Consider the following 22,803-nt stretch of genomic DNA (forward strand, 5'->3'; position numbering starts at 1 on the left):
AGCACTCCAGGCATGGTAACGCTCTGTTCTGCCAACTATGCCATCGCACATCTCATCATCATTATCAGTATACATTTCCTGATACTCTATAGTCAGCCTGCTGTGGTTCACTGAGTAAATACCATCCTGTCTCTTGTGAGTGTGCTGCTGTGATGCTTCAGAAAAGGGGTGAAATTAAAGCTCTGGCAACAGCTTCACTTATTACAGACACGTGCCGGTGCAGCTGCAGGGAACAATAATGCTGTTTGTTTGTTTACTTTTAATGTTTGCATTCTGATGGGAAAGACCCCAAAAACTGGCATTCTTAAGTGCAAACTCTTATCCTAAATGGATGAAGCAAAGGTTGTAAAAATGAGGGCCTGATTGAGACAGGTTAATCATTTCAAAACTGCCACGGAGATCAGAAAAACTGTTGAGACTCACACTTTCAGAGAATGTGAATGGGCTTAGTTCCTCTCTTGCCTAGTGATTAAATAAAAAATCAATATCTATCTGAAACATTGGCAAAATGCAAAATACAAACCGAGGGTCAAAACCAGACACTGGAGCATTTCAGTCTGAGATGAGTACAAAGTATCCCCCCAAAAATTCTGCACTTTGTTAAAAAACAAGCCAAATCCAATCATTTTATTTGATTCAATCAAATGTTGGAGTTTGAATTGAGATGCTAAGCCTCACCTTGTCTTTGAAATTAATAGTTCAGTAAAGTTAGTGCCTGGACTGACAGAAGGAGATGAAAGATGAACGCTTCAGTTAAGGAAAACGACTACAAATTCTGCGTTATGATCCAATATTCTTCTTTTAAGTGTCAGATCGAATACAAAATGTTTAAAATGCCAATAGATGATGACTTCAAAGAATACAGCATCAAAAGACACTTTTCAGCTTAGCTTGTTCACCCTGGTACAAACTTGTCAGTGCAAGAGAAGAAAAGGTGTGAAATTGTCTGTCAAAGCCTCACAAACCGGTCAGAAATACACAAATTCTGAAGAGGAGTAGATATGCTGTCTGAACAGACTACAAACATATCAAAGTTTCTCTGATAATTAACCTTCATCAATATGTTCTATAAAAACATAAATAAAAAAGGCTTCCTGTGCTTTAGACCATTTATTATCTGAGGTATCTGAAGTTACAGCCTATAAAACCCAGAGGATATCTAAGTCATAATCCCAGCTGAGAGTAGGAATAGGAAACATTTTCACCTTAATCTCCCCACAACTTCAAGTCCATATTGTGCTTTACTCACTATACTTTAGAAATGTCAAGTTGAACCTAAATTTATGATTTGCTGTTTTTTTTTTTATGCAGAAATCTCTTATAAGTGATAATATACATGACTAAAATGAATGTCCTTTATCCTAAAATCTGACTTAAAATATGTGTTATTTTCTTTATGCCTGGAAATTCTGATTAATGATTTGTCATTAAATGCTTGCTAATATTTGTAAAAAAAAAAAAAAAAAAGGAGCTGATAAAACCAAACAATTCTCAGCCTAAAAACACAAAGACAACACAGAGGAATGCATCAACAATGAGGTTTAGTGGGTTTCTGTAGCCGATACGTGATGCTGAAATTGTAGTGTGACTTTTGCCAATTTGCTGTTATTCTGTGGTAAAATGTTCTAACTACCTCGACCACTTCAGCACACAACTGACAATGAGATTGGCCCTAAAGCAGCGAACATTATCAATTGTCTGTGCCAATAGTGCACACATGAAAAATATATTAGTATTTGAGAGCAAAACTGTCTGTGCAGTGCTTCTCTATCAGAATGACACATCGAAACTGAGCTGTGTGTATGCTAGCTTTAGCTCTGAAGCTATTTACTGATGTGCTTTAAGGGTTATGAAGCACTACTGATCTAATAATAGACCATTTAAGTGCAGAGACTGAGTCACTCATGATCTAAAACAGGTAAATGTGAATAGTGATAGAAATTCATGACAAAAAAAAGGGCCTTTTTTAATGCTCTGGACCTCTGCAGTACTTTCACCTTGGCAAACCATGCTAATTTTACTAAACCCTCATGAAATTGTGAAACTTGTGAAAAAGGGCTCATTGTTCCTGCTATGGACAAGTGGCACCCAGCGTGGTCTTATTGCTTCACTTGATGGAAGTTTCTATTACATTAACCCCTTTAAATAAACAAAAATGCTGCCCACCCCTGGTGTACAGAGCATTCATCAGATAGCAGTTTGTTAGCATGGCTTGGCACAAATGGGGGACACATGCTTGTCTGAGTCAGTTAATAAAGAGGGTTTGTTTTCAGCTTTTAGTACTTAGCAAATACAACAAAACCATTTAGTTCATTCAATACAAATTATTTATGGTACAAAAGTTCTCAAAATCACAGCAGGTCTGCAGGTACCGATGACAAGACCTATGCTTTTCTATGTTGCTTCCTCCCATGCAGGTTTGTTTAGCATCAGTAAACTACATTCTTAGGTGCTACGGAGTTTAATGCTAACTTGCCACACTACTCATACATGACGCATGAAAACAGCAACTTGAACACATGAACGTAAAAGAAATAAACTAACAAATAACGTAACTTTAAACAAATAAATAACATACACATTAAAGGTACATAAAGAGTGCCAAATTCAAAACAACCTCCTGGCAAAATGCTGACACTTTCAATTTCTAAAGCTAAAAATGTTCATTCATATTTAGCCACTTTTTAGGCACATGTTGTATTAATTAACCTGCTATTCATTCATTCATTCGTTATCCTTTGTTTTTTTTTTTGTTTTTTTGTCTTGTCCAGCATTTAAGCAAGCAGACTGATGTTCTGGATGCTGTGTTCTGCTGAGCAAATTCATTCATTATCCTAACCGCTTAGTCCAATGAAGGGTCGCAAAAGGCCTTTTTGGCAAAAGGCAGGGTACACCCTGGACAGCTCACCAGTCCATCGCAGGGCATTAACCTGCTACTTTGATACAATTAAAAAAAAACATTCATAAATGTATGTTATACATGCAAAAGGTTTCCAGCAGGGGCAGAATACACACTTCAGATTAACAAGGTTTTGAGAAAAAGTGTCACCATGTAGTGATGCAGCAGGTCAAAGCGTATGCATCAAGTATGATACTTTAGGAAGGGAAGAATCAAGAAACTATGAAGTTCAGAATTTTAGAAAATTTGAAATTAACAAAACTTCATGATATGAAAGACTCAAAAGAAAGCATTCATCCTGAACATTACAAAAAATATATAATTTAGCTGAACTTTATACATAGCAGAAAAAATGTTCACAGTATTTTTTTGTGCCAAAACCAAAAGTCCAAGTAGTGACTCACCTGGCCGGGGTTAATCTACAACGGTACTAAAAGCATTACACTGTTGCGACAAATGCACAACTGGGGAATGACAGACATCACTTGCCTAGGTATGATTCTTCTGTTGTGAGTGGCCTAAAGCAAACCAGTGGCTAACCTCCTCTGTGGTTCAGCAAGCCGTGACATTGTGCAGTCACACATGTAAAAGAAAAAACAAACTTTCAGTTTATGGTTCCATCATAACTTTGCATGACATATTTTTTAAGAGTGGTGAAAATATTGTAAATAATGCAGAACCAGACGTATTTTTCCATGTTCAGATGAAAACTCAGCCCAGCATCACTAAACCCACAGTCAGTTAGGTAGTTAATGAGTAGCTTTGCAGCAGTGGTGAGTCTCCCCTGGAAACAAGCATAAATATTCTCATTTCACTTTGTTTGACACCAAACTGTCAGAGGAAGTCCTGCATCCTTGCAGGCAGGCATGTTTTAAAACACAACTCTCAGCTTTACAGTCTTTCTTCTGCAACAACATTTCTGTCTTATATCTGTGGCTCATAATAATCTTCTCATTTCAGAAAACTAATGCTGTAAATGTCCAACTTTATGCTTGAGGAATAGTTTTGTGTTTTTCTTTCTTTCTTTCTTTCTTTGTATGTGTGTTTTTGTTCTGGCTTCAACTCAACAAAATGATGGTCCTGGCCCTTGGCCATGTCAAAAGTCCTCGAGAGATTCTGATTTCCCTCTGAGAGCTGTCACATCCAATGCAGGAGGACCACATGGCTGGAACAGCGAGCGGCTGCTCTGTTGTCCAGATAAACACAATTAAAGCATTTGCCTAAAACCCTCTTCTCTTAAATGGCTGCGTGCCATACCATCCCTGCTTTCTGTGGGATTAACAGAGCAGATGATGTGAACTTTTAGAGTGGATGGTGCAGCTGCGATGCGCCACTGTCTACTGCAGATCCATGTAAGCATTGAAAATGTGCTTTTAAATTTGGGCATCTGTTCTAGCTACTTTGTAGCAGCTGAAACAATCACACACTGTCAGTCTTGTCTCTGAATTTAAGATATCTAACTCTATGAGGCTTGTAAAGAGAATTTCCTGTGATAAAAGAGGACATTTTTCTCTGGATAGTGACTGTGATGGAGACATTTATCGCTCCCTGTCACTGTGAAGTGTCTTTTTGAATTTGCCCAAGGAGTTGAAGTGTCAGTATGAATAAATATATCTAAATGCCTGAGTCCTGCTTCTGTTCTGCCTTTGACATGTAAAAGTTGCATCCAAGGTTATTCCAGGCTAATGCACAGTGGAGATGTGTGCATAGTTCCTTGTCTACATATTGGCAGATGCAATTGATGTGAAGTTGAGAGGGCAGACTGTGAGACCGTGTCAAAACTCTTCTTTAAACAAGTTTAATCACGTTGTTTTTAACATTTCACAGGACCTCAGGTCAAATTCCATGTGCAGCAACAAGGGCATCCAGAATTAAACACTAATCAGTATGAGTCACAGATTGGTGGCCCAGTTCCGCCCCTGCAGAAAGCAACTTAATTATGGCATGTCAGCTGAATTTAGGAAATAATCTTTTAAAGGGATTCAAATGAGAGGCCTCAAGATTAACATGCTAACCTTTGTGGTGCATCCTTATTGAGTTATGAATAATTCATTACAGTAAACCATATCTTGTTCTCACAGTAATTGGATGAGATAGACGTGAATGTGTGTGTGAATGAGTATTATGTTGGAATATGAGGTTTCTATCACCGGAGGTTTCCCTCCTTAGTGGAGGATTCATTGACTTTTTGTTGTCAGAATGGTGCTATTTTCCTTCACTTGTGAGTGGGCTGGAAGATGGATAAGTATTTAAATAAGTATTCACATCATTTACAATATAAAGACAGCAACGCTTGACTGAAACTGTCATAAATGTAACATCTTATTTTCAGTTTGACTTACTTTCTACCCACCATTTACTTTAGTTAAATTTCACTCCTTATTCAGCTGCATTGTGTTTAGATAGTAGCACATAAATGACACTACAGATGCTGAAGTAAGCTGGCAGATATTGGATGTATGATACGTCATGAAATGCTGTTTGTGGGAAATATGGTGACATCAGGACAAATATTCAAAAACATTTGTTTCGTTAATCACCTGTCAAAATGGCCAGCAATTTTTTATTCATACTTGGCAAAAATCAAAACATATTACAAAAGGAGATGTGGATTGCATATGCTGAGCATTGCAATTAGCAACTTTCTAAATCTAAATGAATTTTAACACGTATTTTCCAGGTTGATAAGTGCGAAGCTGGAGATCTGTATAAATCCCATATTTTACTGCAGTACAATATTCTATCAATTTAACTGTTAATGATTTGATGTTTGCTATTGTGTGTATTGATCGTCAAGGGGAACATCAGTGTCAGCTGCTTACAACAGCTTCACATCTGGCACATTGCAACACTAACAACACTCCATACGTTGATCATTTCACACCTTTTGCAGTAGCCCATACTTTTTAAAACATGGCAAATATGCAATCCAGTACACATTACCTGCAGACATTGAAAAGACCTCCAGTCACATTCATACACAATCTCCATTGTTGAATGCACAGAATACCTGGAAGAAATCCAAAAATGATCCCATAACAGAACTCACCTACTTGGCCTCTTAAATGGTCCATCTCTTTAAAGCAAACTTTTAACTTCAACTGTCTGACATTAGATAACAATCAACTACGGTATCTCTTCTTAACATTGATTACCTCAAAATAATATTTTATTTGCGTTAAGGAAAGGCAAGGAATGTGGAGGAACTGTATCAATTGTTCAAAATTTAAGTCTAATACAATCCCTTTAAATGTTTATTCTTCTGTGGAGCATTATGCATTTGTTTTTATCAGACTGGCTGTATGTGTTACAGAGAACAGACCAGGCTTTCATGCTGCTTTATTTAATCTTTTTTTTTTTTATTTTTTTTTTACACCAATTCACTCCATACATAACAGAATCTCAATAACTAGTGATTTTAAATGATATTTTGCCAAAAAATGTGATTTTCAAGCAAATTCATTTTTTAAATAGCCCCCCAGAATATCTTATTAATTTCTATGAAACACACTGATCACCCATCATTTTAAAAAACTGTAGAACTGGTTTTTACAAAGCAATGTTTTACTAAAAACCTGTATTGAAACTTCTCTGCAGACTGGTCACACTGGTGAACAACTGGTGAACATGAAACATTTAGCAGCTTCCCTGGGTGGCTGGTTGGGGGCGTAAACAACAACTCATGCGTAATGTGAATCAAGGGCCATCTCTGTTGTACCTATAATTAGCTGTATGATAAGTACCAGGAAATAAACATTAATTACATCTTCAAGGAGGTTATGCTTTTTTCTGCATTTATCTGTCTTTTTTTTTTTTAGCAACTTTACGCAAAACCAATGAATATATGTAATTACTTTCAGAGAATGAGCCTTGGTCTAAATTAGATTCCATTAAATTGTGGGAGTGATCTGGAAGGAACTGTCGACACAGTAATAATCAAAAGGATTGTTCGAAATATTGATGGAAATGTGCTGATTTCTGCTCTCTAGTTAGAACTTTTATAATATCAAACTCCATGAATGAGTTAAGGGAGTTTATCATTATAGTATTAGAAAATATATCATACTTTTAATTTATTTCTGTGGAAAAGTGAAAAAAAAAACAACAACAAGAAGAAAAAAACCTAACAGTTAAATTCTTTTTTCTGTGTGTGTGTGTGTTCTGCGCTGCTTTGACACAACAAATGCACTATGTTGCTGTGCCTTCAGCTTCTGTGGCTTCAAATGAATAAAGAAATTGTAATGTCATTTACTGTGTATATGAAGTTGGAAAATATTAGTTATTGTAAGCTCATCTGAAGCTTTACAGAAGAACTCTTTAAATTTGCAAAACTAACCAAATGAAACAAATGATGAAAATGCTAATTACGTGTAGAAGTGCTCATTAACTGATGAGCAGTCCCTAATAGCAAGATTTTTTGAGACATTTTTATTTGTGAGCGCTCAGTGGTTTTGAGATATATTTGTGTTCTCATATGCCGGAATAGATTATACTTGACCCCCCCCCCCCCCCCCCCCCCCCACACACACACACACACACACACACACACACACCTGTGTGGCTTCTCAAAGCATTTGCTTTTGTGCATGCCTCACTCCTCTGCTGATCTCTCTTTTGAGCCTGATCCTCGCCAATATTTTTTCCCACCACTATCTCTGTATGCGACTGATGTCTCATGAGTTTTTTTTTCCTGTACAGCTTTGAAGTAAATTCTGAATAAAGCACACATCTCCTCCAGCACAAATGCAGACGCTGACTGACTCACATACCCATGCATGCCGAAAATGTCATAGATTCAGCTTTATCTCTGCCATTAGGTCCTTTTTGCAGATGCTGTCTTCATGCACTGTGCCCAACACTGTCACCCAATTGGACTTGTCTGTGTCAGCTGTCTATTTTCTGCTCAGCTCTATCAGCCTGTGTCAGCCTGCCCTGACACTTGGTAATCTCATGCCCGTCAGGTTCTTCTTTCTAAATGTGCCATTAGTATAAGTGATAGTATTTTCCTCTGGATAACTTCTGTGCAGTTTTCATCATTATACTGTATAACAAACACTTCTGCCAACGATGTCCCGTCACCTCACTGTGAAATATGCCAAGCAAGCAGCCCAGGTGTCATCTTCAATGTCCTTTGCTGTCATGTGAGAGATGCTGATTCATGACCGACTGGTGGTCCCGTACATCACGTTACATGCACTGTTGTCACAGCATGCACAAGCATGTATAGAATAATAACAAAAGATAGCCTTTGAAAATCTACTTCACACGTGCATGTGGATGATTTGTACCTCTTTGGAAGGAATAAGGAAGGGACAACTCTAAAAGTGACGACTATGACTTATTGGTGCAATTACACAACTGATTAACATAATAGGTGTCTGTCTGAGTTACACTCCATTCTGCAGGTCAGGGAATCTAATCATTAAGTGAAACGTGCTAATTTGTGTCTGCACACAGCAGCCTTAAATAAGTCACCTCAAAGGTTTCGCCAAGCTTGAGGCAATTTACTAAAAAAGACTGCTGATAAAGTCAACATTAACACTGAGATAATAGTACAAAAAGCATGTTATACCAATCAGGGGTAATGTACTGGGTCATTGCTTTTTTATCTTGTAAATTGCAAATGGGAAAAGCTTTCAGTTTGAATTGCTGGTTAAATGCTGCTGCATTCAAATCACATTAGAGCATTTCCTAGATGCTTTGTGTGCTCAGGGAACTGAAAATAATTATGGGACTTGTCTCTGAAACTCCTAAGTGTCTGGCTTTATCTGTTTAGCAAAAAATAGTGTGCAGATAATAAATGATGGATTTTTAATATCAGATTAATTTGAGAGCAGATGTAGTTTAGCATAGGGTGTGAATGGTACTTTAATCAGATATTCTGATATTTGATCCCTGTTTTCACCATTTCTTTTAGGCTGAAGTGTCTTTGGGTAAAACCTGAACCCAAAATATTCCCAGTCTGATCTGTGGTCTCTGTGGTAAGCTATAAAAACTTGACAAAACCCCAGTCTGTTAAAATAAGTTTAAAAAAAAAAAAAAAGGAAAAGATGTGCACTGTGGTGTTTTAATGCTCTGTAAAACAATAACTGCGGATGAATTATCCTTATTTCTGGTCAGTGCTTGTCCCTTTAAGAAGCTGTAAGAATAAATATATCTACAAACACACACAAACAGAAAAAGAAAGAGACAAAAGAAGAAAACCATGTCTTTATGCTGAACGGATATAAGGCATGCCAGGACCCTGTTTAGCGTGTCATGCACTGAGCTTCCCAATCATCACCACAGAGATGGTATAGTTCAGTGGTGTCCAGCTCCAGTCCTCGAGGGCCACAATCCTGCAGGTTTCCCATGTATCCCGGTTCCAACACACCTGACTCAATTAAATCAGTGACTGTGAAGAATTTCATTGTCAGATCCAAATAATGTGAATCAGGTGTGTCAAAAAAAAGGGATCGTCATCATCACCTGCAGGACATCGGCCCTCGAGGACTGACGTGGGACACCTGTGGTGTAGATCATCTGTAAAATAACATTTATGTTTCAGCATTTTCTAGCTTTACTAAATATGGACACTCCGATTTAAACCAATATGAATCCTGAACAACTTCGTCTCCAACTCAGTCATAGCAATCTGTCCAAAGCATGTACCTCGTCTTTGGCTCTTCTTATTAAGGTGTTTTGTGCGAAGCTGTGGAGAGAGAATGGATGCTGAACCCTCTTATCGGGGAAAAGTTTGAATGGTTTCACATCCCTCATTAGTGTGAAACCCATCAAGACTATGTGGAGTTTGAGTCACCCGTACTTTCTCTGCAGAATTGCACAAACACCCAGTTATTCTGACCTCTCTGTGCTGTCTACCGAGTAGCTGCCTCCTGTCCTCTCTCCTCTTGCGCCTTGAAACACAACACACAAGTAAGTAAAGGGAAACACAATGCGAATTTGATGTACACATATCTGAGTTTGAGATATAGCATAATTCTGATGATCCCTGAATTCTAAATAAATTATTTACCTTTTCAAAAGAGGGTATACAAGGACATTTGGTCATTGAAGAATATAGTGGCTTAAAACAGATAAAAGACCAAGAAGTGTGCAGGTTTAAAGATGCAATATGTACAAAATCAAAGACAAAAACCAGCAAAGAAGCTATTATGTTTTATTGCCTCAGAAGGAACCATTTATATACTTTATATATATTTTTTTATACTTTTAAATATTTATATACTTAAAAATGGTGACTCTGCACCATTTTTATTACCATGTCTCTGAATGGACAAAGAAGAGTGTGTGAAATGAAAGCCCTCTCAGTTGTAGAATCAGCTTTGTTTGATTTGGGATAAGTAACCCCTAAAGGGCAAACTGAAGATGGTACACATGTACAAAACATTGATATACCTGTTATGCAGAATTAGTTGCACCTAAGGCCATAGTTTCAGCATCTGGAAGAATTGCAGTCATCAGCATATGGCTACAGCTTCTTACGCCCATCTTCACTATTGGATGTCAGTGATTCTTACACACTTTAAAGCTGGGTTGGTGAGATTGGGGAAGTTGCAAGATTTGAAAGCGGCCCCCCTGTCTTGGCTCCTCCCCCTCCAATCAATAATCTCCACCCCCTATCTGACCTAAACTTGCACATCGCAGCTATTTTATTTGCAGCTTTTTCTACTAACAATTTTCTCTTTCTCTGCTGTTTAGCGGGAGGAGGCAAATAAACCAAGCCGGGTCGGGGAAATCCTTCCTACATTTTCTCAGCCATGTTTGACTTCCAAGTTTCTTCTTCACTACTGCCGGGTGAAGAAGCTTACAAAATATAAGAAATGAACAACTCCATTTCAGTCCACCAAATCTGAGACCATGGTCCTCAGCCAGAATAGGGTGGATTGCCCTCTCCAGGTTGGGAGACAGGTCCTGCCTCCAGTGGAGGAGTTTAAATATCTCGGGGTCTTGTTCACGAGTGAGGGAAGGATGGAGCGTGAGATCGACAGACGGATCGTTGCGGCGTCTGCAGTAATGCGGGCTCTGCATTGGTCCATCATGGTGAAGAAGGAGCTGAGCCAGAAGGTAAAGCTCTCGATTTACCAGTCAATCTATGTTCCTACCCTCACCTATGGTCATGAGCTGTGGGTCGTGACCGAAAGAACGAGATCTCGTATACAGGCTGAAATGACTTTCCTCTGCAGGGTGGCCAGGCTCTCCCTTAGAGATAGGGTGAGGAGCTCGGTCATCCGGGAGGGGCTCAGAGTAGAGCCGCTGCTCCTCCGCATCGAGAGGAACCAGTTGAGGTGGCTCGGGCATCTGGTCAGGATGCCTCCTGGACGCCTCCCTGGTGAGGTGTTCCAGGCACGTCCCTCTGAGAGGAGACCCCGGGGAAGACCCAGGACAAGCTGGAGGGATTATATCTCTTGGCTGACCTGGGACGCCTTGGGATCCCCCCTGCAGAGTTGGTAAATGTGGCTGGGGTGAGGGAATTCTGGGCTTCTGTGCTTAGGCTGCTGCCACCCGACCCCAGATAAACGGCAGAAGATGGATGGATTTCAGTCAGAACGTTTGGATTGGTCAGAGTTTTTGCAGATTTACAGTAAGCTGAGGGGTCTATGTTTCTTATTGTTCATGATTACAAAAAATGTATAGACTACTATCAGGACGAGGAATAACTTCATCCAGAGTAAAAAAAAAAAAAAAAGTCTCTGAGCAAGATTACCTACCCCAGCTTTAACTGATCCCTTACTTCGCTTGGTATACATCTAATGCATGTGTTAGCCTTGGACTAGCAGCAATTTAACTAATTTTTCTCCCTTTATCATGGAAATATGGTTTTCCTTTTCCAGATTTCCCAGAACTTGAATTTGTTCTGCTTAAATTGCATACAGACAATGACACCAAGAAAAGCTTATTTAGTTTTGTGAAGAGTGAAGCTGATACAACTGCAAACATAACACACCAACAGGGTCAGTAAATGTGTTGCAGAGGTTTCAGGGCAGCTCAACTAGTGAGACAACCTCAATTATTAAGACTAACATCATTAGTGGTCCCTGCAATGGTTTGCTGTCAAGGATGTTTCCTGCCCTCTGCCCAAGGACTGCTGGGATAGGTTCCAGCTTCCCCGCAACCCTTTATCGGATTAAGCTGTCAGGATAAGGAATGAATGAACATAAGTGGTCACTATGTAGATTACCACCAATGCTTGCCTCATTCTTCAGCTGGTACATAGATAGAAACTTCGCCAACTTTGGTTCCAAAGGTTTTGTTCACCTTGAAACTAAGTTAAGCTATGGTTATGGTTCTGTCAGGCGCTTTAATTGGACCACAGTCTTTATGTCAGTGAATAACATAGCTGCCTATATCACAAAGGGGTGGTGGTGTGGAGGGGAGCCAGGAATACTAAATGAAGATGAATTTTAATGTCCAAAATGCTCAAACGCAAACACAAGAAGCCAGCAAAAGCACAAGCACAAGCAATGGACCAGCACTGGGAACAGAAACCAAGGTGTCTAAATACACATGAACAAAACAAGACACAGGAGAAGTGAATGAACTAAATGAGACCAGGTAAATCTTACAGGAAAGCCAAACAAGAAACCAGACATTATGGAACTAAACAGAAAAAACTACAAAATAAAGCAGAAAACCAGGAACTAAAGAGAACATGAAACATCACATCATGACAGACAGGCACTGATTTATTGAATATTACTATAATATGTCTGGCTGTAGGCAGGCAGAGTTTCAGTTTTTTAGCATCAGGTTTTATCTGGTTTAACTGTGATGTATGTAACTAATAACAAGAATGAGTCAAGTGGTAAATTTAATTCAGTTACAGCTCTGTGCATTACAACTGGGTTTTTTCTACTATTTATTACATAATTAACAAGCTAACTCAATAAAAAATTCATCACATGATCACAAGTTTGACAGTTCTTGTAATCTTTTTACAATAATTCAGTAAAATACAACTGATTCCAGATTTTTTTGTTGCGCTTTCACAAAGTTTTCTGTCTTATCCCGATGTTTGTCAATCTGTGCTTCCACATTTTCTAACTTCCCTTTTGTGTGTTTTTTTTTGTCATCAGTCTATGTATTTCACATTCTACTCAAACTTAGGCCGCTGTTATTTTCCTCATTTGGCACATGTACACAAATGATTTAACTGTTTTCACACTCTTCACTCTTAAACCTTTTGTCTCAGCAACACTCAGTGATCTCACAAATAAAACACAATCTGAAGAGGTTTTCTTCTGATAGAGTCCCAGAAATTATCACTTTCCTCAAGCATTCAGTCATTCTGGAGGGATAAACAGTAGGTTATCCGTGCACATTGTAGCATGGGAACAACAACATCTCAAACTTGAACATATCTGAAGTTCTTCATTTTGGAGTCATCCAAGATTAGTTTTTTTTATTCTCTAATTTCTACACTAAAGTTTAAAGTTGCTTTAGCTTTCGTTAACACTTTTTTATTGGCACTTTTCTCCACTTTTACCTCTCCACGGTGCCAGTTAAGTCCTGGGAGAGGGTCCTGGGAAATCCAGGAAATAAACCTTTTGGGATTGTTACCCTCTAAACCTTTTTTTTTTTTTTTTTTTTAACTACTGTGTTATGCTCACATTTACACAATGATGTTGGGATATTCTGGTCTGTTGTAGAATAAAAGTCGGCACCATAAGCATAGAGTGACTATGCTGGAGTCCAAATTTGGGTTCTGCTCACTTAGAGAGTGTAAACTATGTTACCTAAGTAGGTGATGGATTGTCCTATTCTACACAATCCAAAACCATTTACTATTAGTGAAATGAGACAACTTACTTAGAGTATGAGAATTTTCCATGGTGTTCTAGTCCCCTGTTGCTTAGCAATTGCAGCTGCAATATCTACCCAATTAAAGTGTTCCCATTGTTAAATGAAACACACAAAAATAGTTATCTGAAAAAAATAGAGCCAAATTTTTAAATGGTATTAAAAACATGCCTTGGAGGCAGCTCAGTTGAGCTTTTCGCTATAGTGGACCCTCTCCTCATAACGTTTACTTCAGTGAAAAATAATGCTGGTGAGACCAGTGTAATTACATTTATTTGTTTTAATTAAACAGGTCACAAGCCAATACTAATGCTGCCCCTGCTTGTTTGTCCATGGTGGCAAAGATAACAACATTTGATTATAAAACCTAATTTACCAGAGAGAAATTACCCGATATCTGGTGATAGAATAGACCTATGCTGCCCTCTTACAGATACAAAGTGTGGGTTTGTAGGGTGGATCCAAAGGAGCCTTCCAAATGGGACAGTGCTTGATGTGTCACTATGACGTATTTAGCCAATGAATCTGTACTCCGAAGTACATAGACGCTGCAAATTGGGACACAGCTTGAGTGTTTCACCATCAAATATTAGATGTCAACAATGCACCACTTTCCTTTGAGACAGCCACATAACAGATAGAAGAATCTACGTCTTACACTGGGAGAAGAAATGATGCTGGATGAATACTTACCATATTGAACAAAAATGAGAAGATTTGGACCAAATTTAATAATTTTCTTTAATTGGTAACAAGTTATTGAATTTAGTTTAACCAAGATCAGTTAGTATCATTCCACGAATGTAGCATAGCTATGAAGGAACAGAGCTGTCAGTTTGTGCATTAACAGACATGTCCACGAATGCAACAGGGCATACTGTGGAAGTTCAATGTTTACGTAATGAACAGTACATTGTTCATTACAATGTACTTTCTGAAAGGAGTCTATAAAACAACGAAAACAACCATGTGTGAGAAAAGAAAAGTGGAGCCAGGAGCAAACGCAGCAGCAGAGGATGATTTTTAGGTATTCATTATTAACCAAGGTAAGTACTGTACAAAGGATTTGAATGAACAGCAGGCAAGATAGCTGATATGCTGGCAGATAAATGAGTGAGTTGCTGTCGGCTGGTGTGACTGGATTATTGATAAGCTGCAGAAAAAAACAGAGATGAGCACAGGGTTGATGTGCAAGACCTAACAAGAAACAAAAAAAGAGAGCAAGCTCTTTTGGGGGGGGGGGGGGGGGGGGGGGGGGTGCTGTGTTAGTGTTTGTCAGCTGGTTTGAAGCAATCTGGTAAGTAAATGTAGAAGCCCTGAGAACATATACTGAAAGCTTGATGGTGAAATAGTTTGCAGGTGTGTTGCATCATCACTAATGGACACAGCATGTATACACCTACTCACACACCTATGCACACACAACGTGGAAAGATAAAGCACAGCCAGCGGCAAACTAGGATTTTAATTTGTGATTTCCAAATGACAAAACTAAGCACTGATGTTACATTACAGTAACAGGGTTACTTAATGCCAGCAATTTGTAGGCAAGAGGCAGGTCGCAATTTCGAGTGACCGGGTTATGTAACATGCTTGTCTGTAGGTGGAACCTGGAGAGAACCAACGCATACACAAGGAGAACGTTTTTTCTGATTTCCATAATTTCTGTGTTTTGTTCATTTTTTGGGGTTTTCTCTTTTTTTTTGTTCTTTTACTTGTACTACTTAAGCCTTAGATCTTCAGGGGTATAATTAAATAGTGGGAAGAACATTAGACTGTCTCTTCCTAGACTTCAATGGAAAACATGGGTTTAAGAAAATATGATAGGACATAGCATGTAGGGACCAAAGAAAAGATGACTGTGAAGAGGATCTAACCAAGCTGCTGCTAAGCTGAATACGAGTCAATCAAGGTTCATAATTAGGAAACAAAACACAAAGGAAAGTCACTTTTGTCATGATTATGCATCTCAATAATTTAATATTAATAATAACAGAGGGGCTGCATGGTGGCGCAGTGGTTAGCACTGTGGCCTCACAGCAAGAAGGTCACTGGTTTGATCCTTGGTTGGGTGGGGGGTTCAGTCAGTGGCCTTTCTGTGTGGAGTTTGCCTGTTCTCCCCATGTATGCGTGGGTTCTCCCCGGGTACTCCGGCTTCCTCCCACCGTCCAAAGACATGCATGTTAGGTTAACTGGTTACTCTAAATTGCCCCTAGGAATGAGTGTGAGTGGTTGTTCATCTCTCTGTGTGGCCCTGCAATGGACTGGCGAGCTGTCCAGGGTGTACCCTGCCTGTCGCCCAAAGCCAGCTGGGATAGGCTCCAGCTTCCCCGCAATCCGGAATTGGATTAAGCGGTTCAGAAAATGAATGAATGAATGAATAACAGATTAGATTTATATTGCATTTTTTAAGGCACCTTAAGTGGTTTACACTGAATCCATTATTCCTTCACTCCTCATTAATACTTGGTCATGGTCAGCAACATGTGAAGCCACAGCTGCCCTGGGTCACACTGATGGAAAGGCAGCAGCCAATCCCACCAACCACTAAACATTCATTCACATTCATTAGTTAAATTAGTAAACGTGCAAAGAAATTGTGACACAGAACAATGTCCTTTCTTTCATGAAAAATTATATGGTGTATCTAATACTTAAATCACTGACTGCTGAAGACATCTGCTATAAAAAATGACCTGCAGCAAATGAATGAAGGCGATCTTAAAGCACTGTTGGACTTGGGCAGATTTTCTTAGTGAGCTGCCCTGCAATGACAGCCAGGTTGGCCTCCATCTTAGGTCATGTTCACACGTAGCCGTGTTTTTGTAAAACCAAATATTTTCCCCTTCCGGTCAGTAAAAAATGAGTCCATATGACCACGTTTTTTAAAAGCAAATCTCTCCACACACATCCGCATTACAGCATTGTTGAGCACATTGAGAAGCATATCAAACCTTTAGGCAGCAGTAGCGCCCCTTATCCTATCCAATCAGAATAACCCTTCCGACTCATGACGTCACTTCCACAAAAAGCTAAACATGCCTCCAACGTGATATGGTTAGGTGACGGAAAATAACGATCCTTAATCCCTTCTTTTGCCTTTGGTCGTTCATGTAGAGCGGTCCTGACGGCAGTCTAAAAACAAACATAAAGCATCTGGACAATGGAAACACTAACATAGTTTTGAGGATGTCCATGCTGTTGAGAACAATGGTTGCACCTGTGACATTATGGTCGTTTCTTTTGCAGAGAGTGATGTATCAAAACCTAAAACTCCAATTTTTATACTGTATATCCAGATGCAGTTTGGAAATGGAGTATTGGAGTAAAAGAATAGTTTTTTAATGCATAAATCTGCATTTTTTGCGTGGATAAAAGGCCAAATTGGAGAAAAATAGCTTTGTTTTGTGAGATACCCTGATACGTGTGGACAAGGCCGTACATCCTCTCCAGCCAGTAAAAGTCTCTCCAATGTGGACTCTTGTCTCATACATGCTATGTCCCTTTTTCTTACTTTTTCTCTCTTCCTGCAATAATGCACTCTTGAGTTTTCTTTATAGCTGGTACTTCAATAATTCTGGGTTGATTTAAGATTTCTGAGCAAAATGGTTAAATGGACCTTATTTTCATTTGCTTTCGGCCGTGGTTTTATGCTGTGCTTGATCGCCTGAGCTAAGGTGACTAATCACCATCCTTTGCTTCTTAATTTAAGGCTAGATTCTTGTCTATACAGCCCTAGTTTGCCGTGATTGGTTTTTCCACTCTTTGATGCAGTAGTCAAGTATTGTATTACAGTTCTGTCTGCTTCTTTTGTTTGTGGTTTCAGTTTCTGAATTCTCTGCCTCAGCTGTATCGTTAGGGTTTCATCTTTAATTAAAGCTCCAAGTTCCTTCATCTGTGCCTCCTGTCTGTACGTGGGTCTTTCTGCTCCTAAAATTGTTTCTTGCCCCTTTAATGGTGTTTTCAGAGAAGAACACAATAATTACAAGGCGGTGTGTTGAGTGAAAATATGAAAGATCAGCTGAAGACTATTAAAAGAAACTAAAACTGACATAGAAAAATAAGCTTTTAATGATTCAACGAGGAAGCCATGGAAACGTGAACACAATTTTACCATGTTTTTACTCAAAATACAGGCTTAGCTTGTGCTTCCACACATCAGCAGATGGTTTTTTTACTGCACATTTCACTCTCTTTACAAGAGGACTGACAATTACTAATGCAGCACTAAGCACTCGTAAGACAAAAAGTCATAGCTGAAGAAATGAGAAACAGCAGAGCACCAAGTCTGTAAAATCCAGGATTAAAAGTGAATGTCCTATAATTACAAAACTGTCTTTATTTCGACCAGAACTGCAGGGGAGGAAGGAAGTAAAGGATTTGGAATCATCATTGTGAAAGTGATGCAGTGGAGCTTTTAGAGTCAGGTAAATGTCACACAGTGGCTGGAACAGGAAATTCATTGACTAAAGGAACCACTTACAAAATGTCCAGTTACCTTATTGATGTTCAGGTGTGACTATACACTAGATACCTTTTTGTTTAATACCAGCATTTAAACCATCCAATATGTAAAAGCTGTGGTTAAATATGCTGACACTGCAACTTTGAAATTGCTTTTTGACAGACAATGAAGTGTCCTCCTAACTATTTTTCATGCTAATGGTGATGCAAATACTGACACAGGAGTAAAACAGGACTTTTAAAATGGGGTGGGGGGGGGTGGGGGGGGGGGGGGGGGTGCACAGTGTTAACTGTTGCTATGGGGCAGTGTCATAAACTTACCCCTTACTGCCAAATTGGACACCGGTTTGCCATGTGATATGACGCTGTTGGCCCTGTGGTTAAGTTGACGACAGATGATGAAAAGACCTGAGACTTCAGAGTTCCAATCCATCTCAGCAACGCCCCCACAGACTCTCCAAGCTAATAGAAAGTGGGGGGTAAAACCAGGTAACTTAGTCAGGGGATGCTGACAGTTTAGAAGCCATCCAATCCTCTCAAATTCACCCTCACTATTCAGCAAATTCAGTCATTGTGAGAACAGATCCTCGGCTCCTTCTGCAGTGCTGCATTAGAGGTTAACTAAAGGATATCTGGTTTCTGAAACGCTCATCAGGAGAGTTCATTTTAATAAAAAAAAATGCACTTTTCAGATTTGCTTTTAAATTCCTGTCGTAATTTATTGAATTACAAGGGTTTATTGATACCACTTTGATCTAGTTCAGTTCAGACTACTTAAGTTATCCCAAATGGGAAATTTATCTGCTGTTTTCCTATTGAGAAACATTATGAAACACATCTAGATCCAGAACATCTTTATGTGAGAAAGTGTAACCTGATAGTCTGTAGTGATTTAAGTGATGAATATAAAAGGGCAAAACACATCAGTGATGAATAAAATGAATCTCTTCCATCACAGTTGAGCCTTCACTGAAATATCTATTCCCTCCATCTGACCCAGGTGGGTGCATTAAGAGACAGTTCTTTATCAAATGAAATCAAATCATAGATACTTTATTTATCCCCGAGGGGAAATTCAAGGTTTTTATAGTTAAGTTGTTGGTGTGTGTGTGTGTGTGTGTGTGTGTGTGTGTCTATCTCGGATTTCAAATTATTCAAGTTGCAACTTCTTTCATTTTGCTTGACTCCTATACTGAGACGTCCCAGCTATAAATAAAGTATGCATAACGCTTTTAATAGCAACAGTGTCTTGGATCCTACTCTCAGATTGTTTTATACAAGAAATTTGATTGTTCATGATATTTGGAGGATTTTTTTTTTTTTTTTTTACATTTTCAATCCAGGTTGTGACAAGGAATCAAGGGTGGAGACTAAGATGATTCTGTATGAATTGACAGAAATCTTGCTGTTGACTGTACTGTAAGAAAGAAAATGAGGGGTAGTGTAAACTAACATGCATGTTTTGAACTAAAATCAACATAAGAATTACATAATTGTGTTGAAAACCAGCCACACGGTTGTTAAAATTAGTTTTTTTTTTTTTTAAATTTAAATTTAAATATGGTTTTTTATGGGTCAGAAATTATTCAAAACACCCCCTACAGAATAAAACCATACTGTGTTTTTCCCACTCAGACATGCTGTAGAGCCATATATACCCTTACACGTCACCAGAAAGTTGTAAAAAACAATCATAGCCCCCTTTTAGATGCAAGAAAAGATAAATTTTTTGATTTACTCATTCATGGCACATTTGACTTTAAGGTAAAGTTTATATGCCTGCTTCCTGAACAATTCTTTTCCTGAGACAAATGAATTTTGTGATAATGAATTTATCATATTGAAAAAGGCCTAATTATGCCATTCATGTAAATTTACTATCTTTTAGGAAGATGAAATATATGGCATGTGTGGTATTTAGGTATCAAATCAAATTAAGAAGACCTTTCCATACACATAATTTGTGTCATGGGAAACATGGACAGCTGCTTCAGCAACGTCAAACTGGATACAGTATTTGTGCACTTTACGTCATCATTTTGTTTTACCTGATAAGTTATCAGCGAGCTGATGCACACTTGTCTTTTGTAGTTATGAGTATTTTTTTTCAAACTGGTCTTTGTCTCTTTGTAACAGTGTTGGTGTGAAAATATAATCTTTCTAATCGCAGCTAATTCTGATGCATTTAACAGCAATTCTTCTTCATAGTGAAACTGTAAAAAACCTACAACCCCGGAAAAAAGTGATATGAATAAATGAAGAAAAATACGACTTTATTGATCAATATACTTTCACTGGACATTTTCCAGTGTGCCATATAAAATTCACTGGAAAGAGATTACTGGTAGGAAAAAGCAGAAGCAAAAGATCTAATTTTAAGAAATAGTAAATGCAAACTTTGGTTCTATGTGGAGACAATGACCAAGAAACCTCCATGAACAGCCCATTTTTTTATCACTGATGAAAGTGATTAGCGAATGGTGTGCTTTTTAAAATGTGTAAATAACATGACAAAGAAGAATGGCTGTAGCCTGAGATGACTTTATAAATGGCACTGTGCCTTCCCACTCAGAAACCACTCTTATAAATCAAATAACATTTTCAAGTTAATTAATGCTGCATTTCAGCAACCTGTGGGAGCCTGCTGCTCTTTGGTTACCTGGAGATACGAATCTGAAAACTATGTTTGAGTTTATATAAGAGGTGCTTTTGTTCCATCACGTTGGCACTGACTTGGCTGCAATGTGAGCGTTAACAACCTTTGTACAAGTATTTCTTGAAATTCAGGTGTACACTTATTTCTACCGGTTACTTTAGTAATCATCTAACTAATTACATAACAAAGACCATTGTGAACAATGTTTCTCCTGACCATTTTAGGGATTATTTTATCCCTTTTTTCTTTGCAAACAATAATTGTCCATGCATTCTTTGTTGGGGGAGACATTTGTAATATGTACACTATTTTTGCATTCTATTTTAAAGGCAATATATTCTGATATTCATTCTTATTCTGGTTTCAGAACTTGTTGCAGATAACAGATAAGAACTTTTTCCTGGTGGTCTTTGTTCCAAAGTGCATGGTGTCCATTTCTTCCTAAATAAGGTGTGAAGCATTGTTTTTTCTGACTGCACTATGATCACTGCAGTCAGACGAATCAGTGTAGATAGTCCATCCCAGATGCCTGGAAACTCAGAGGGCAACATAAGACTTTTCTTTTACAGCAAAAGCTTTAGTTTGTAAATGCAAGTCTAGACTGTTGTACTGGACAAAGGTTTCCCGCAGCAATGCCCTGCTGATCTATTTATATAAGCCATTCATGAGGACTAGTATCCTGCGTAGGATTAAATTTTGCTTAATAACTTTAAGAACAGTGGAATCTACCAAGGCCTGTGATGAAGTACCATATTCTTCACAGACAAAATCCAGAACATTAGACAAACATTATATATATATTAGTAATGTTTCAGGTCATGAGTCTTGGGCATTTAATAATAATAATAATAATAATAATAATAATAATAATAATAATAATAATAATAATAATAATAATAATAATAATAATAATAATAATAATAATAAAAATTAATGATCATATAATCTGCTCGAACCTCCTCTGTTCTGGAAAAAGGGTGAATTTAGCTGATGGACAGATGGTTATTGATTATCTCCAGAAATAATCGATCACTCTTCCCATCTCTGGGTATCCCTGAGCTTCTTTGTTAATCCCTCTGTTAGACTTATTTAAATCACTGAGTGGAAACCATTGAATTTTAAGCAGAAGCCAATCAATACATTTCAGCTAGCATAAGGGAAATACAAGCTTTGATGTGTGGCAAAATTTCAGCAGCACATAATGAGCACAGGCGTAACTAGAAATCAGTAATCAGCTTCTTGCCTCTATTTAAGGTCCATGTACATGTCTCTAAGTGGATGACACTGACTGTAAAAGGTGGTTAAAAACATTCAAGCGGACACTTTAAGAAGCATCTGCTTGTAGGAATCTTATTAATGAAACAAAAAGCTGGGTCAAATGTTTGAATGTGGAGCAGTGAGTCTCTTTAGAAGTGCTAAAAGAAGTCTGAGGCAGGTAAAAGATGATCGACTCATCTCATCTTTAATGCATTAGCCTTCATTTTTTTTGGAGGGGTTGCAGGGCTGAGTCAGAGCCTTGTTTGAAGCTTCCTAACCTCATTAGGAATTGGTTGGCAAATAGGGAATCAGGACTAATCTTGTGTCTGTCTGTGTGGAGTAAGACCCTAAAACAGCGAGTTTTGATGCTTCTTTGATGTTCGCATCAAGGGATTCTCAGATTCTTGGCAGCGGAGGAGTCCATTGTGGCTGCAAATCCATGTCTTCCCACTCTCTCTCAAGAACTCACACATAGCAAGTTTTCCCTTAGTAAAGCAGAAAGATGCTTGCCTCTATTTCCTTCTCCTATTTGTAAAAACATATAGTTTGACATATTAGGTGGTAAATTAATGTCTCATCCCTGCTTTGGATCAAAAGTACCATTTGTTGTGGTAATGGCATACTCTTTAAAAGTAGGTGTTCCCACCTTGCTGTGAGTACAAGGCTCAAGTGCATATGATTTTACCCTGCATTGTGTGTGAGGAAATGTCTTTGTGGGCTTAATTTA

The sequence above is a fragment of the Telmatherina bonti genome (genome assembly GCF_933228915.1).
Source record: "Telmatherina bonti genome assembly, chromosome: 11".
Classification (NCBI taxonomy): Eukaryota; Metazoa; Chordata; class Actinopteri; order Atheriniformes; family Telmatherinidae; genus Telmatherina; species Telmatherina bonti.